Source organism: Pan troglodytes, chromosome 8 (genome assembly GCF_028858775.2).
Source record: "Pan troglodytes isolate AG18354 chromosome 8, NHGRI_mPanTro3-v2.0_pri, whole genome shotgun sequence".
Lineage (NCBI taxonomy): Eukaryota > Metazoa > Chordata > Mammalia > Primates > Hominidae > Pan > Pan troglodytes.
The window spans coordinates 75,681,644-75,700,166 of record NC_072406.2 but is presented as its reverse complement, the minus strand read 5'-3'; the positions used below and the strand labels follow the sequence as shown (position 1 = coordinate 75,700,166).

General features: G+C 38.8%; 1 protein-coding gene and 1 long non-coding RNA gene across 10 annotated transcripts in view; one reads left to right on the top strand and one right to left on the bottom strand.

The window, feature by feature from the left end:
- The window catches only part of JMJD1C (jumonji domain containing 1C), a 354,297-nt gene that overhangs the window by 73,895 nt on the left and 261,879 nt on the right, over positions 1-18,523 (top strand). The window lies entirely within an intron of this gene.
- Positions 15,101-17,324, bottom strand: LOC129136116 (uncharacterized). The gene is made up of 2 exons (XR_008537405.2): positions 17,260-17,324; positions 15,101-17,110 (listed from the first exon to the last, which is right to left on the bottom strand). It is a non-coding gene; the product is annotated as an uncharacterized LOC129136116 (long non-coding RNA).

The window sequence follows — 18,523 nt, the reverse complement described above, 5'->3', positions numbered from 1 at the left end:
TGCAGTGGCGTGGTCTCAGCTCACTGCAACCTTCGCCTCCTGGGTTCAAGGGATTCTCCTGCCTCAGCCTCCCAAGTAGCTGGGAGTACAGGTGTGTGCCACCATACCCAGCTGATTTTTGTATTTTTAGTAGAGATGGGGTTCACCACCTACCTTCCCCTATGGTTGACATACTGCAACTAGATGGACAATGCACTTATACTGCTGATTCCTTTTAGTTGTGATATTGATGCCACAAAACCATAGAAAATAAGATTTGATCACTTCAGGTTATAAACTGTTACCTTTATTATTTCTGTCCATCTAAGTAATTTGGAATATTATGATTCATGTTAGAGTACCCAGCAGATGTGAAGGAAAATATATAAGCTTAGTGAAATTTTGACTGGTCACTTAATTGTTCATTGGGAAATGAAAGAGGTCTAGAATATGTTGAAGTTTATTACGGACAAAAATAAAAATGAAGGGGAATCTAAATGCATTAACATTTTGTACCTTTTAATATTATAGTTTTTTTCTTCCTCTGTTCCAGAGTTTTCCAGATACTGTAGCCTGCTTTTTACTATGTTGATAAAGAGGAGGTGTCTGAGAAGCTTTGTAGAAATAATGTGGGAACATGGAGAAGAACTGAATTGAGGTCAGGGAAGCTATAAACCTTTGAGTGCTTTTGTGATGTGCTGTGCTCTATGGGAGGCTGTGTATGAGTTCAAGCTTGAGAAACTTGCTTGATAAAAATGTGACTATTAACACTTACTGTTCCTTCCTCTTGTTAAGAGTCTCTTGAGAAGATGAATTTTTATTTAAATACTGTTTTGTCTTTTTTTTTTTTCTGGTTATAAAATGCTTACAGATATTTTGTCCTTAGAGTTATACCTATCCCTCACAAATAACCTGAAACATAAATATAATAACAGAGTATGTCACAAAGATAGGAAATTCCTGGTGATTCCAGAGAAACTGGAATCTCTAGTTTGTAAGGAAAATAGTCTCTATCTTCGGCTTCTTTGGCTTGTAAAGTGCTTGGTATTATACAGATTGTCCCCAGTTTGTTGACTCCTATTATGACTTGAACCTGCTCTAGAAAGGCTTTTGCCCCCATTACTCCAAGGAAACTGCAGTGATCAAGGTTGCAAATTATCTCCTCTTTTTAAAATCAAGCATCATTTCCCAGTCTTCATTTTACTGGGCTTATCAGCAGCATTTAATATGGTTAATCACCTTCTTTTCCTTCAAGTACTTTGTTTATTTTGCATCCTAGGACATTATGCTCACTTGGTTTTTCTCGTATCTGTCTTTCTTGCCTCTCCTTGGAAGGTTTTCCTCATATCTACAATCCTTTAAGGGCTAATTTCTTGGACGTCTTTTCTAGCTACGCTCTTGTTCTTGGTCACATCTATTCCTATAACCTTTAATACCATCTATATGCTGGAGACTTCTATATCTATGTCCTTGTTTGGATCTCTCCCCTAAATCTCAGACTCTTGTTGAAACAGCCTATTCATTGTCTCTATTTGGATGTCTAATAGGCATCTCAGACTTAATATGTCCGCAGCTGAGTTCCTGATACTAACCTGTTCTGCTTTGAGTCTTCATTATCCAGTAAATAGCAACTCCATCCTTCTAGTTTAGGTCCCTTGCAGTCATCCTGGACTCCTTTCTCTCACATCCCATATCCAAACTGTCAGGAAAGTCTTGTTGGTTCTATCTATAAAACATATTCAGATCCCAGGCGGGGCATGGTGACTCAACGCCTGTAATCTCAGCACTCGGGGAGGCCAAGGCGGGTACATTGCTTCAGTCTAGGAGTTCAAGACCAGCCTGGGCAACATGGCAAAACTCTGTCTACTAAAAATACAAAAAATTAGCTAGGCGTGGTGGCACGCACCTGTAGACCCAGCTACTTGGGAGGCTGAGGTGGGAGAATCGCCTGAGCCTGGGAGGTTGAGGCTGCGGTGAGCCCAGATCACACCACTGCACTCCAGCCTAGGTAACCAGAGTGAGACTCTGTCTGGAAAAAAAAAAAAAAAATTCAGATCCCAGCACATGTCATTTTTTCTATTACCATTATACTGGTTCAAACTTCCATTATCTTTTGCCTAGATTTTCCTCTTAAGAGTCTGTTGAGTCTATTTCTAGTAGTCACTTAACTAGTTACTTGTAACTAGATATCTAACTGCCTCCTAACTAGTTCTTACCCATAAAAGTCTATAGTGCCTATAGCAAACAGTCAGATTATGTTACTTTTATGGTCACATGCCTCCAAAGGCTTCTAAACTGATTAAGAATAAAAGATGAAGGCCTTATAATGGGCTGAGAGACTCTACATGATATCCTGCTTTCCAGTCATTCCACATCGACATTATCTTCTATTACCCTCTTACTTGGCCTTTTTGCTGTTCCTTGAACATGTCAGGTCTGGTCTCCCCTTATGGCCTTTGCACTTGTTTCTCTGTCTAGAATTTTTTCCCCCAAGATACCCACATGACTCCATCACTTCTTTCAGGTAAGTATGTTTAAATGTTAACATGCTTGCTCATTTTGGTCTTCTTTGAAGACTACCTTATCTAAAATTGACCTCTTCCCTCCTCTGTCAACATTTTCTATCATCTGTCACCAAATATCACTCTACTTGCTTTGTCTCTTATTTCTTTTTTAAAATAAAAATCATTTAAAGACTGGCTCTTGTTCTGTCACCCAGGTTGGAGTACAATGGCGTGGTCATAGCTTACTGCAATCTCAAATTCCTGGGCTCAGGTGATCCACCCAAGTAGCTGGGACTACAGATGTGTACCACCACACCCAGCTAATTTTTTTTAATTGTTTTTTTGTAGAGACTGGGTGTCACTATGTTGCCCAGGCTGGTCTTGACCTCCTGGCCTCAAGCGATCCTTTCACCTCAGCTTCCCAAAGTGATGGGATTACAGGTGGGAGCCACTGCATCTGGCCCTTGTCTCTTATTTCTGTCATACTAAACATTGTACTTCTTTTTCTGCATTAGAATTAAATTGTTCCATTAAATGGACTTTTGTCAGCTTTGATAAACTGTATTCCCAGCATTGAGAACATTGCTTAGTGGATAGTAGGTATTCACAAAAAAATTAGCTGGGCGTGGTGGTGGGCACCTGTAATGCCAGCTTCTCAGGAGGCTGAGGCAGGAGAATCACTTGAACTCAGGAGGCGGAGGTTGCAGTGAGCTGAGATCGTGTTATTGCACTCCAGCCTGGGCAGCAAGAGTGAAACTCTGTCTCCAAAAAAAAAAAAAAAAGATAGGTATTCAGTAATTGTTTGTTTAATTAATTAAATAGAAATGTCCACCGGGTACGGTGGCTCACGCCTGTAATCCCAGCACTTTGGGAGGCCGAGGCAGGTGGATCACTTGAGTTCAGGAGTTCAGGACCAGCCTGGCCAACATGGTGAAACCCGGTCTCTACTAAAAATACAAAAATTAGATGGGTGTGGTGGCATGCGCCTGTAATCCTAGCTACTCGGGAGGCTGAGGCAGGAGAATCTCTTGAACCTGGGAGGCGGAGGTTGCGGTGAGTCAAGATTGTGCCACTGCACTCCAGCCTAGGTGACAGAGTGAGACTCTATCTCAAAATAAATAAATAAATAAATAAATAGAAATGTCCTAGAATTTTTTGAAATTTATCTTTAATTCTTTGAGATGCATCACTTTTTATTTTGAAAAAATCCAAGTAAAACCAATAAAATTAAACTCTGTAATATGCATATATGAAATCAGAAAACTCCCCAGTCACTTACTGTTATGAATTGACTCTCAGTAAATGTTTTGAATGTATAAATATCAAGTATTGATTATGTATGTGGTCAGTGTTGTAGGCTAACATAGCATTTAAGAAGTAAACCTGTTCTCAAGAAATTTCTACTTCTAGTGGAGAGAGGTGATGAATATTCAGCGGTTGATTCATACTACTGTATACAGTTGTATATTTAGAAACATGTTTGTTATTTGTTCCCAGTTCCTGGCACAGAGCTTCTGATACCCTTGGACTCTCCCGAGTGATAGGGGTGATAGAAGTGTCATTTCTTCTATGAGGCAACCCTTGGTGGACTTCTAGATAACTTCAGGGTATGGTCTGGTCACCAGAAAGACCAGACCTTGAATAGAAGCTTGGAACACTCTCATCTCCATGCCCTAACCTCTGGGGAGTGGGGAGTTACTGGAGATAGAGTAAATTACCAGTGGCATATGTAACCAAACCTCTATAAAAGGTTTGCATATGTAACCAGACCTCTATAAAAACCTGTCAAAAGGCTGGGAGCAGTGGCTCACGCCTGTAATCCCAGCACTTTGGGAGGCCAAGATGGGTGGGTGCCTTTGAGCTCAGGAGTTTGAGACCAGCCTGGGCAACATGGCAAAACCCTGTTTCTACAACCATTACAAAAATTAGCGGGGTGCGGTGGCTCACACCTGTAGTCCCAGCTACTCGGGAGGCTGAGGCTGGAGAATCACTTGACTCAGGAAGAAGAGGTTGCAGTGAGCCAAGATGCTGCCACTGCACCCCAGCGTGGGTGACAGAGTCAGACCCTGTGTCAAAAGAAGAAAAAGCAAAACAAAACAAAAAAAACAAAACCCTGTAAATGATGGGATTTGGAGAGCTGAGAGGGTGACACCCTGAGAGAGGGTGTGGAAGCTGGAAGCTCCCTTACTTCCTACCTCACCCCATGCATTTCTTCTATTTGGTGGTTCTTGGGTTGTATCCTTTATAATAATAATCTAGTAAGAAAATGCTTTCCTGAGTTCTGTGAGTTATTGCACCAAATTACCTAACTGGAGGAGGGGGCCTGGGAGCCCCCAATTATTGCTGGTCAGTTGATCAATCAGAGGATTGGGGAACCCCATGCTTGTGACTGGTGTATGAAGTAATGGCAGTCTTGTGAGACTTAAATCTGTGGAGTCTAATGCTAACTCTGGGTAGTTAGTGTCAGAATTGAATTGTAGGGCACCTAGTTGATGTCAGAGAGTCGGAGAAGTGGTATTGGAAAAGACATCATGTATTTGGTGTTAGGAGGAAAAAAAACTCAATACTTAAGGATTGGATTATGTAGTAATAAGTGTTGTAGATATTAAGAGAAGGAACAATATGAAAATGTGGCATTGTTATACTTTCTATGACAGGAAGGCTTAATGGAGAAGCTGGATTATATAAAGGATGGGTAAGAGTTGTGTTTGATGAAGAGACTGTATTCCAGAGAGGAGAATAATGTGAATATTTGCTTGGAGGCAAGAAATGTATGGCATGGAAACAGAAACACTTGCCACATTTTTATGCCATCTTGAAAACTTTCTCTTCATTTTCTGGTTGGTTACATTTTGAATTATAATGCATTTATTTTATGCACATTAAATACATAACATTCTGCTGCATTGCTAGAAGTTACAGATGATATAATGACCTAAGTCTCTTCTTTTTAGAAGTTTTTAAGTTTAATCATTCTTGAGTCAAATCTAAAACAAATATGAATACACATACCTTCTTCATATATATTCAACATTGTCTTAATGTATTTTGTGTGTGTGTGTGATATACTTTAAACTGCATTGTAAGTTCTCTGGTATCCTAGATTTATTAAGAGTAACTGATTTCAAATTGATACATACCCAGGTTTAAAAATTGTTGGCGTTTTTTCTCCCTGGCAATCTAGGACATCCTACTCTGGGCTTGTTCACTATACTCTTTACCCTGTAATGGCAAAACTCAACTCTTGATTAGATCAGTCTTCCTGAATCTTTGGACAGTATTTTTGGTTGCTTGTCTGTACATCATTTTACCAGGTCTAATTTTCTTGCTGAAGATCTCACCAGTTACCTCAACCAGTCATCAGTATGTACATTTAATACCTTAGATGTGTAGTCCACAGAACAGTGCTTTACAAATAACAGGTGCTATATAAATATTCTTGAATATTTAAACGTCTAGTACATGTTACTCACTTGGGTCTCCCATGCTTCAAAAACACCTAACGCTGTTAACATTGAGAAGAGGATTGAGAGGAGCAGAATACAAAGGTATTTATTAAGGTGATTATAATAGCCATAGAATAACAGGCCAGAGAACTGAAAGTGATTGAATAATGAGAATAAAAACAAAGGAAGAGGGTTGAGTGTGGCAGTACAAAGGGATCAAAGTCAGGGTTTTTTTCACTCCCACCATATGTTGGAGTTAACCCTTTAAGTCAGCAGCTGATTATGATGTGATTTTGTTGAAAACTGGGTGATGCTTGGAAAAGGAAAACTGAGAAGAGGGCGTTAAGTAAAGTTGAGGAACTCAAAATGAGATAATTTTGAGAAGGACTTACGATCTAATGCAGGAGGAAGGGAGGAGTGATTGGTATTAGTTCCCATTAATATAGTACTTCCTGTGTGCTACGTATTGTCTTAATCTTGAGCACTTTATATGTATTAACTTACTTCGTCCCCATGGAAACTTTGTAAGTTCATTACTACTATTATTTCCATTTTATAGGTCTGGAAACTGAGGAATAAAGAGACTAGAAGAATTTCTCCAGCTCATGCATATTATAACTGGTAACTAGTATTTGAACCCAGGTCCTATGACTCCAGAGTCCACTTTCTTTTGTGTTATACTGGGTCCCAGTAATAGAATCCAAGGACACCTTTAGGAGTTACAGAATTAAGTGACTGTCAAGATTCAGTCTAAACCGTGTAAAAAAGGGAGAGTCTTCTAAATAAATGGATTAAAGAGAGCTTTCAGTTCTTTTGTATATGCAATACTGTTTTACACACGGCCTTTTTCTGTTTGTGCCTTTTTCCTACAATCCCTTTGCCTTTACACCTACTCTGTGCCTGGTTAATTCCTACTGTCCTTTTAAAGCACAGTTCTTCCAGGAAGTTTTCCCTGACCTCAAGCACTTTTCCTCCTACTTGTTTGTGTTAGTGACTTCATAGTAGGTTGTCTTCATAACTGTTAACTTGTATGATTTAACCTCTCTGAACCATGGCTTTTTGGATCTATAAGATAGGTACTATTTTACCTAAAAGAGTTGTTATATGAATTGAGTGAAATTGTATGAAGCAGTTACCACAGTGCCTTTTTATGTTTCTTTTACTAAACCTGGTTGTGCACACTTAGTGTTAGGGAGACTTCAGTAGACAGTACAGTAATAAAGGTCAGTAACCTCAAGGCTCAGTCTTCAAGGAAGATATTTTGAATTAAAATATCCAGCAACAGTCTGGTGGTTCTCTTCCTTCTGAGACTCAGTTGTCTCCTGGGGTTCTAAGAGGTAGATCATAGAAACTTTTTATAAAGGCTACCATTATTTGGTGGATGCTCAGAGAATGTGTTTGAATTTTGTTGATTAGAAACTTCTGAATGAAAAACAATGTAATTAGAATCATTTGAGGTATTATAAAGGCAGATGTGAATGCTTGGATGTTTACTGAAATTGCAGAATTTTCTTATTGATTTGAGTAATACTTCCTTAATCGACTCTCCTTCGTGCGCTCACACGCTTGCGCACTCTCTCTCTCTCTATATTTTTTTTTTTCTTTTGAGACAGAGTGTTGCTCTTGTCACCCAAGCTGGAGTGCAGCGGTGCAATCTTGGCTCACTGCAACCTCCATCTCCCAGGTTCAAGCGATTCTCCTGCCTCAGCCTCCTGAGTAGCTGAGATTACAGGCGCCTGCCACCATGCTTAGCTAATTTTTGTATTTTTAGTGGAGATGGGGTTTCACTATGTTGGTCAGGCTGATCTCAAACTCTTCACCTCAGGTGATCCGCCCACCTTGGCCTCCCAAAGTGGGCAATAGTTACTGAAAAAATATCCATCAGTAATCCTGGTTAGTTTTCTGTAATGTGCCTATGTTTCTCAGTGTCTTTACACTGTCTGTAGATTAAGGTTGCTTTCATATCTCACTGTCACCTTAGGCATCATTGTATCTCATTCCCTTGCTGCATACGCACTTTTCTCTAATTGGTAGGTATTGTCATCCTTGTAGCTGATAGAGAAATAAGTTCCTAGTTAACTTTGTTGTGTCAAATTACTTAAAAAAATAGACTATAGACTAGAAGGACTGCAGTATATATGTCAGTGAAGTGACTTCATGACATATAAGTGACTTTTTTATGATCTACATGTTGTTTTTATATATGATAGTATTAGAGAATTATACGGTCTGTTTTTCAATTATTAACCTAAATAAAATAATTTGAGGTGACTTTTGTTAAGGATAACTTATGAATAAGATAAAATAGAAATAAGGCCTTAAAAAACATCCATGTAAACTGAGGTGGTTCAATAGAAATATCCTCCTCAACTTAAATGTATGAACAAATGGTAAGTGTTTAATTCTGAAATTTGTTACTTGTGTGGAGTTGGTGAGAGTCAGGGATATATTTGGTAAATAATGAAATAAATAAATTTTTAAGAGATTGTTTTTCCTGGCTGAGTTTAAAAAGAACGCATTTCTCTTTAAGTAATATTAAATGTTGTAATTAATAGTGATGTTTATAATAGTTTTGTGGTTTGCGTGGAGGTTCTTCATATGGCTGTTAAAAAATAATAATTCTCAGTGAAAGCCAGGAACAGAACATTACACAATAACTTACTGTTGTTTCTACAGAGAAGAAAGCTACTGAGGTCTAAAAATACAGCTTTATAAAATGATAGAATTTTGAGTATGTACTAATGGGCATTAATACTTTATCCTGTGGTATTTGAAGACCGTTTTCACACAAGCATCTTCAAATATCAGTGTTATTTAGTCTTTGACAGGTGTTGGATAGCAGTTAAAGATTGAAGTATGAGGGGGGCAATCCTAGATTTAAAATCCATTCAGCAGATACTTATTGCATGGCTTGTACATATCAGGCACTGGGAATAAAGTCGTGAACGGAAGTGGATCAAATTGCTGCCCTTATGGAAATCAGTTTATGGAAGGAGAGACAAAAGATAAGAAGATAAATGAGTATGATGAATGGTGTGTAAGATAGAGATAAGTACCAGGAAAGAAAATAAAAGCATGAATGTTGAGGGGGTGTAGGTGACATTTTAGATAAGGGAGCCAGAGAATGCCTCTCCGAGTAGGTGACTTTTGAGTGAAGACCTGAAGGAAACAAGGAAGCTAGTCACGTAGATGTCTGGAGTAAGTACCAGGCCTAAGGAAGAGCAAAATACACAGCCCCTGAGATTGGGAATGAGCTTAGCGTATTTGAGGAGCAGTGAATGTGGTATGGTCAGAGAGCAGTGAAAAGTGGGAGAGGAGAAGGAAACGATCAGAAGGGGAACAGGATGGCAGGGGATAGTTTGTGAAGGACCTTATAGACCATTTTAAGGATTAAGCTTTCATTCTGGATGAGATGGGAAGGCATGAACGAGGTGGTTTTAAAAGGATCCCTCTACTTTCTTTGTTGATAGAAGACTCTTGGGGTGTGGGGTGAGGCAGATGCAGGGAGAGCAGTTAGGAGGCAATTGTAACGATTCTGTGGTAGCATTAGATCATGGTGATAGCAATGGTAGAGGTGGTGAAAAATGCTCAGATTCATATTTATTTCCAACACAGAATTGATAAGAGTGGGTTGCTGAATTGCATCTGATGTGAGAGACAGGGTTTAAGATGGGTTCTAAGGTTTTGGCTCCTGCAAAACGTAGAGTTACCATTTTTTTTCAGATGAGAATTGACTGGAGGAGCAGACATTTTGGAGAGTGGTGGTGATAGCGGTAATAATACTGGGGATTGGGAATCTATCTTTTAGATGTGTTAAATTTGAGATGCTTATTTAGACAGGCAGTTACTTAAAGTATCATGTTTGTTAGTTAAAGGGAGAGGTCTAGGCTGGAGAATCTGGGAGTAGTCAGTATATAAATGGCATTTAAAGCTATCAGACTGAATGAGTTGATGTAGAGAGTGAATATAGAACATACCTAAGTGTTAAACCCTGGAGCAGTTTTTAAAGATTAGATATATGAGAAAGAAGGGACAGGGAGGTATGAAATCCAGAAGTGATGTTCAGAAAGCTTAGTGGAATAAGTGTTTCGAAGAGGAGGGATTACCGGTTGTGTCAAATGCTGCTTAGTGTGAAGTAAGATAAAGGCTGAGAATCTACAATTCAGTTTTAGCTAATGAGTCATTGGTAACCTTGATCAGCAGTTTCAGTGTAATAGTGGGAACAAAAGCCTGATAAAGTGAGTTTACTAGAGAACTGGAGGTAGTAGATTGGAGACAGAGATTATTGACAAGGCATTTGGGAAAAAGAGAAATGGAGCAGAGCTTTAGGAGGAAGATAAGATTTTGTAAAATGGAAGACAATATGCCATATTTGTATGTTGATGAAAACAATTCAGAGATAGGATTAAGTTGATGATGCAACTAAGGAGGAATTACTAGAACCCTGTCTTTAGGTAGTAGTAGAATTGGCCTTAGATAGTACCATAAACTTAATCCCTAGTAATAGAAGAGAAGAAAGAGATACTGTATTTGAGAATAGCTGTAGGTAGCTAGGTAGTGAGAGAGAGGTAAGAGCTTGTGGAAATCTGATTGCTTCTGCTTTTTAGTGAAATAGCAGCTGATAGGATTTGAGAAGAGAAGTTATGAAATAGTCATCTAGGGGAGTAAAGATTGAATGAAATAAGGAAATTATGTACAGCAAAGACTGACTTGACATTGGTCATGATTTTTTAACTGACATCGTTAATCTTTGATGAATTCATCATTCATTTCCCTACAGTCACTCATCTCCAGCTATGTTCAGCTGATTGATTAGATACAGAAACAAAGTAGGTGGAGAGTTGGATTTAATGATGATTGGGGTTTGGCTGGAAAACTAAGATGCATTCAGAGATGGGCACATGAATTACTCTAATGATAGACCTAGGATTTTACATTTGGTGAGCAAAAAAGTGAGAAAATGAGAGATGAATAGCAATGAAATGGTGTTGAGATCAGTGAATCTTAGGTCCAGGGGAACTTGAATGTGAAAAAGAAAAATAGGAGGTAGTGGCATGAGAGAGAGAAAGATGCTTGAAATCGAGATTTTTGAGGGATTGCTGTTTGGGGCCATGATAAGGGTCTAAGATAGGATTTCTTATGTCTGAAAGGATAGTCCATAGGTTTATATTGCCTGAGTAAAGTTAAAGATCCTCTGGTCTAGAGTATGCCATGGTAAGTCAGTGGTTGAGATAAAGTTGAGGACAAAATCATTAAAGAAGAGGAAATCAAAGAAATGAGAAATGGAACAATTAAAACAGTCATCACTGTGGATACTGAAATCACCAGAAATGATTATTGGACAGAAACTAGGACAGAAATAATATTGAATGGCATGATGAATAACATTTTAGGGTACGCATGAGTGTGGTGGATGACTGGTTGATGGTAGTAGGTTAGTATAATGTGCTGTTCAGATTTCAAGGTACTGATTTTTAGAGATGAGAGGATAGAAGTCTGAAAATCATGGTAGAGGAAACAGCTACACCACCATACAAGAGAGCTAGTAAGTAGCTTCAAAGGAGATTTTAAGAGTGATTTTAACTTGGGGAATTTAAGAGCTGGAGTCATTGTTTACTTCACTGTGGCACCTTTGAAACTGTTACATTAACATAAGGTAATTGAAGAATTGTTATTCCTCTTCTATTCAACTGAATATTTATGGTTAGCTTACAGAAATTTGCAGTTATGAAAAAGAACAGAAACTTGTGTTGAATTCGGCTACTACTTAAATATGCATTTTTAATACTCTTAACACCTCCTCCCTCCTCATATAATCTCTCAAGGCCTGTGATTACATATTGCATATTGAAGTCACTTCTTTTTTCTCTTTCATAGATATTAATGCCTTCCAATGCACTGTTGTTGATAGAATATAAAACTATGAGGTAAAAATATCTCAGGGTTTTGCCTTTCTTTGAATATAGAATCTAACCTTTCCACCATATTGGGTATTTATTTAGAGAGGGTACTCAAGTATTTTGCCACACTCTGTTTTAGTTTGTTTGTTTGAGACAGAGTCTTGCTCTGTTTCCCAGGTTGGAGTGCAGTGGTGCGATCTTGGCTCACTGCAACTTCTGCCTCCTGGGTTCTAGCAGTTCTCATATCTCAGCCTCCTGCGTAGCTGGGATTATAGGCGCATGCCACCACGCCAGCTAATTTTTGTACTTTTAATAGAGATGGTGTTTTGCCATGTTGGCCAGATTCGTGTCGAACTCCTGACCTCAGCCAGTCCACGCGCCTCAGCCTCCCAAAGTGCTGGGATTACAGGTGTGAGCCACTGCGCCCGGCATTGTCACCCTCTTAAGTCATTTTCAACTGGAATTCAGGAGTCACTATGTGGGACACTGTGAGCCGGTAGAATATTCTAAAACTCAGAAATACATATTAATCCTCAGAAATTAGAAATTTCTTTTCCAAGTTTTTCATTTTCCATTTCTTGGACTATTTGCTGTTACAATCTGTGTTTACTATAATCTTTCCAAATTAAATATTAGTTTTGTGTCTGTTCTACTTATTTGATTTATTCGGTCATTCCCTCCCACTTTTCAATTATTCAGCCTGTTAAAAGTACAACTGTTTCTTTTCTGGAAAAAATAAGCCAAAGCTAGAAATTGTTCAAGCAGGAGATTTTGTTTGTGGAGTGAAAGCGAACCTCACTAAAATAGCAATGTGTTACATCCTGGACTGGCATGTATACAGAAAACAGCAAATTGATCTGTAAGGCACTGTTGTAGTAAAGGAGTGCAAGTTATAATCTCAGCTGAATGATAAAAGGTAATTTATATGAGAAGATTACAGGTCAGGAAATGATTTATTCCAAATGCAAATACTTGAGCGCATTGTTCAGTAGAGACAACATTTTTGTGTAGGCTATTTCACAGACAATGTGAGATTTTAATTGGTGTTCTAAAGATATGCTATTGGTATGAGGAAGTGTTGTGAGGAGGGCATTTTAGAGCAGATATTATTCTAGGGCAATTTTTTTGTCCATTACAAATCTTTGTGAGTTTTTTCAGTGCCCTGTAAATTACGAAGTTAATCACTCCAACTGTTGGGAACAGGAACTATTACAAACTCAGGTGAACTTAGAGAATTTCACTCTCTGATCCTTTCAGTTTGTTTCATCCACCTTTGTGTAGCTTCTTAAAAGCACAGAGGCTTGGTCAATCTTTTTGTTTGTTTGTTTTTCTTAATAGATGCGCTCTGACTTTGTTGCCCAGGCTGATCTTGAACTCCTGGGCTCAAGTGATCCTTCCCGCCTTGGCCTCCCAAAGTGCTAGGGTTTACTGCGTGAGCCACTGTGCCTGGCCCAGGTTGGTCAATCTTTATCTCATTACTTAGAACCTCCTCTGGAAATCTTCCTCTCTCGGTAGCTTATTCCTCTCTCGGTAGCTTATTCCTCTCTAGTATTGTGTCCTGAGAACTCCAGAGTCTTAGCCTCCCTGGACTTCTTTCTAGCCTTATCTCCTTGACTTACAAAGGCTCCTGAATCCCATGTGATTTCCCCCTTCTTTGCAGGATAGTTTGGAAACTTCAGTCAGTCAAACTGGTGTGATCAGAAAGCTTACATAATTTGTTTCCCATAACCTAGTCCATTGCCGTTTGTAACATATGTTGCATCTTAATTGTTTCATCTGTTTTTCCAGGTTTGTTGTTGTTTCAGGCAGAAACATAAATGCCAACTCTGCTAATTCATCTCACTGAAAACAGAAGTCTGCTTATTAAATTTTAGCTTTTTGTTATTAAAATTTAAATAAAATGTACATGTTGGGTACCCAATAGATGTTAGCCCCAAAGCTGCAAAATACTGGCTTGTAGAAGTGTTTTGTTGGTTTATGTGACAATTTAAATTTTGGGACATTAAACATAAAAACTGGATTTGGGATTTCTCTTGATACGTTTATACTGTAATATTTTGTTTGCATTTCAGCATTTAGCTGTAACTGAAATGATTCCTAGTTTAGTCACAGCATACCCTCTCTAAATTGTTAGCTTAATTTTCCCTTTTTTTTTTGTGGGGGGGAACTCAATTTATATCGTATGGGCCAGGTACAGTGACTCAGACCCGTAATCGCAGCACTTTGGGAGACTGAGGTGGGAGGATTGCTTGAGGCCAAGAGTTCAAGATCAGCCTAGGTAACATAGTGGGACCCCATATGTACAAAAAATAATTAACTGCATGTGGTGGTACACGTATGTAGTATCAGCTACTTGGGAGGCTGAGGTGGGAGGGTCACTTGAGTGCCAGAGGTCGAAACTGCAGTGAGCCATGATCTCACCCTTGCACTCCAGCCTCAGCATCAAAGCGAGACCCTGTCTCAAAAAAAAAAAAAAAAAAAAAGAAAAGAAAAGAGTACATTGTTTCTTGCCCAGTAGAGTTTGAAAATTGTCATTGAGGAGATATGAATATTATCATCATGGTTTGTGAATGACATAATTGAATTATGAGTTATTCCTGATGTTACAGTTAAGTCATTGCTGCTATTTTTTAAATTCTCAGTATCTAAATAAATAAATAAATCCCTTAGGCCGGGCGCGGTGGCACAAGCCTGTAATCCCAGCACTTTGGGAGGCCAAGGCGAGCGGATCACCTGAGGTTAGGAGTTCGAGACCAGCCTGACCAACATGAAGAAACACCATCTCTACTAAAAATACAGAATTAGCCGGGCATGGTAGCGCTTTCCTGTAATCCCAGCTACTCGGGAGGCTGAGGCAGGAGAATCGCTTGAACTGGGGTCGGGGGGCAGAGGTTGTGGTGAGCCCAGATCGCGGCATTGCACTCCAGCCTGGGCAACAAGAGCAAAACTCCGTCTCAAAAAAAAATAATAATAATAATAAAATAAATAAATCCCTTGTTTGAGATCCATGTATATAGGAAAACAGATTATTTTTATTTTGTGTTTATAACCTATGGTAGGTTGACAGTGAAGAACTCAGGACAGTTAATGAAATCATCACCTTTTCTTTACTGAGATCTCCTATGTAAGGAAATCATTCAGTTAGTCTTAGAATTGTCATGAAAGATTAAGAAATGTTCATAGCATTGTGATCATCATCTTAGGTATTCAGTCGGTGAATTTCTGTTTTTAGGTGTAATCTAAAAGTTCTGTAAAATAAACATCAACAATGTTGTACGCTTCTTATGGCTGTTCTAGGTCTCTGTGTTTTTATTATGAACTTGTATCTGATATTTTCAAGTTTTTGTCTCATGGTATTTTTTCCTCAATGCCAATTAACAGTGGTTAAACAAAATAGATAAGGTTTTCCTTTTAAGTCCAGAAGTAGACATTCCAGAGTTGATGTGATCATTTAAGGATGCCAGGGCTGTTGAAGACTGGGCTGTTGTTCTCTTGGTCTTTTCCTCATGGTCAGTTACAATATAACTGATACTGTTGTTGTCTTCCTTAGTTCAGCTCCAGGCAGGAAGGAGGAGGAAGCAGAAAAGGGCAAGAAGGCTCATAGTGTCACACACACAATGGGTGGGTTCATTTGCTTGGTGGATGACAAGTCCAGTGACCACAACCAAGTATGATTTCACAGGGGGATTTTATTACTTGCACCAAGCAAGGAGGACACTAGGGATAGTCCCAAAGGCAGTGCCTCCCCAAACAAAGGTGAACACCCGGGCTAGTTAGCTGAGTCATTGTATTAGAGGTGGAATAAAGGCAGTGCAGGCACATTTATCATGCTTTTACATACATCAGATGTATAGAAAATGGCACATAAACTACTTCCTGGGTGGGGATTTTAGTATGGTAGTGAGGAGAGTTTGCCAAAAGTTCATCTCCAGTTTACTCATCTCTGGACCCAACCACTGGGCTGAGCTTCTTTCTGGAACTTCTTGAAACAACAAGAACTCAAGGCGCAACAGTTACAAAAGTGAGTTTTCTTTTTCTTTTCAGACGGAGTCTTGCTCTGTCGCCAGGCTGGAGTGCAGTGGCGCCATCTTGGCTCACCGCAACCCCTGTCCCCTGGCTTCAAGCGATTGTCCTGCCTCAGCCTCCCGATTAGATGGGACTACAGGCATGCACCACCATGCCCAGCTAATTTTTGTACTTTTAGTAGAGATGGGGTTTCACCTTGTTGGCCAGGGTGGTCTCTATCTCTGGACCTCGTGATCCGCCCGCCTCGGCCTCCCAAAGTGCTGGGATTACAGGCGTGCGCCACTGCGCCCGGCCGCAAGTGAGTACTTTTTCACAGTGCATACCCCAAAACCTGGGGACCCTGAGTTACAATATCACCTTAGTTTGCCCCTAGTCAAGGAGCTTTCTAAAACTCACCCCAAGTCATCTCAAATATTACATCTTATTTACCAGAATTATGTCATATTATCGTCTCTGTCTTCCAGAACCTTAAAAATTTTAGGATAGTCCATTATTGCACCTAGCAAAATCAGTGTTCTTCTGGTAAGAAAGCAGGAGTAGATGGATACTGTATTTACAACTTGAAGTCCCTACCTCAGAAACCACCATACTTTAGGAGCCTTCTGTTATACCCATAGGTTGGCCTCATTTTCCATAACTGTGCCTCTTCTGAAAGCATAAAACTACAATATGTCATTCTTACATATTTCTGTACATGAATCTTATTTTTTCCCTTAGCTTTTATTCTCTTATCTTCCTCAATAATTAAGTTGGTCTTTTTGAATGAGATGGTTGCCCTCCAAATGTTTTGAAAGCAGAAGTGATTAATGTTTGTAAGTCAATATATGTTATAGTATTTTATTGTTCATACTCTGTCATTTCCTCCTTTCACAGACCAGTAGATATACTTGGTTATAAAGTCTATAATCCCTGAATTTGTTTGCTTTTCATGACCATCTGCACTGGTTTTATTGTCATCTAATGTAGGTGTTAAGCCATTGTCACTTTTTTTAAAAAATAGTTTTGCCAGGGTCAGTGGATCACGTCTATACTCTTAACACTTTGGGAAGCGAGGTGGGAGGATTGCATGAACCCAGGAGTTCGTCTTCATCGAACGAAACAAAACAAAAAACAAAAATTAGCCGGTATGGTGTTAAACACCTTGTAGTCCCAGCTACTCGGGAAGCTGAGGTGCGAGGATCTCATGAGCCCAGGAATTCCAGGATGCGGTGACCTGTGATCATGCCACTGCTCTCCAGTGAGTGAGCTCTTGTCTCTAAAATAAATAAATTAGATAGTTTTATTGAGATATAATTTACATAGCATAAAATTAAACCTTATAAAATTCATTGATTTGTAGTATGCCACAGAGTTGTGCAACCATGACCCCTATCTAATTTTAGTATACCCCCAAAAGAAACTCACTATCCATTAGCAGTCACTTGTGTTCCTCTTCCTGCCACTTCCAGCCCTTTGGCAACCGCTTATCTACTCTCTTGTCTCTATGGAAATGTCTGTTGTGAACATTCCATATAAATGAAATCATATAATCTGTGCCCTTTTGCATCTAGCTTTCTTTCACTTAATGCTCTCAAGATTTATTCATGTTGTAGCATGTTGTTGAGACAACTTCCTTATCAGATAATGATTTGCAAATATTTTCTTCTATTCTTTAGCTTGTCTTTTCACTCTTGATTTTGATGAAGCCCAATTTATGTTTTCTTTTGTTACTTGTGCTTTTGGTGTCACATCTAAGAAACCATTGCCCAACTCAGTGTCACAAAGATATTCTTATATGTTTTCTTCTAAGAGTTTGATAGTTATGGGTCTTACATATTGGTCTCTGATTTGTTTTGAGTTAGTTTTGTATATGGTGTGAAGTAATTTCCCAACTTTATTTTTTGTATATGGAAACCTAGTTGTCCCAGTACTATTTAAGAGACTCTTCTTTCCCCCATTGAGTTGTCTTGGAACCATACCAACTTTTTAAAAAAGTGGCTTTAGAAATAGTTGTGCATAAACATGATTTTTTTATTCTTAATATTGAATCTGGATATTTAGAAATGGGATAGAGTTTTTAGTCCTTAGATAAGAGCTTACTTCCCTGTTTTACAATGACTAGGATAGCAAGTAGCTCACAGTAGGAACTCTGAATAGGTTTGTTGAATATATATGGATGGTGTCTTGAGAGGAAATTGAGTGGCTGAATTTAAATGCTGTTGGAGCATTCAGTTAGAGATACTAAAATCATAAACATTCTTATTTGTAGTAATATAGTGCTATAATAAGAGGCACAGTGATGATTCTTCTTTTTGCTTTGGTTTTTTATTTTGATTGTGCTGAGTATTCATACTTGCTTGAGATGCCAAGGTGCTGCTTTCTCAACTGGCAAATGTTTTAGAATAGGAAAACCTTTGCTCACAACATTTTCCCTGCAGGCTACTTTAAATTTTGCCTTGAATCTCAAAGCCTATGTAACATTGTATCAAAGCAACTCGTTTTATGCATCTGTGTTGGTCATTAATGCTGTTTACCAAATAGTTTTTGTTCTCATCCTTCATGTTAGGGGCTGTGACTAATTCTGTCCAATAAGTGAGTTAGTTGTGAGAAAAACAGATGTTTGAAAGAAAATTGTGCATCCTAATATTGCTGCAGTATTTAAGTTCCAGTATGAGATCTTCAAAGCTGT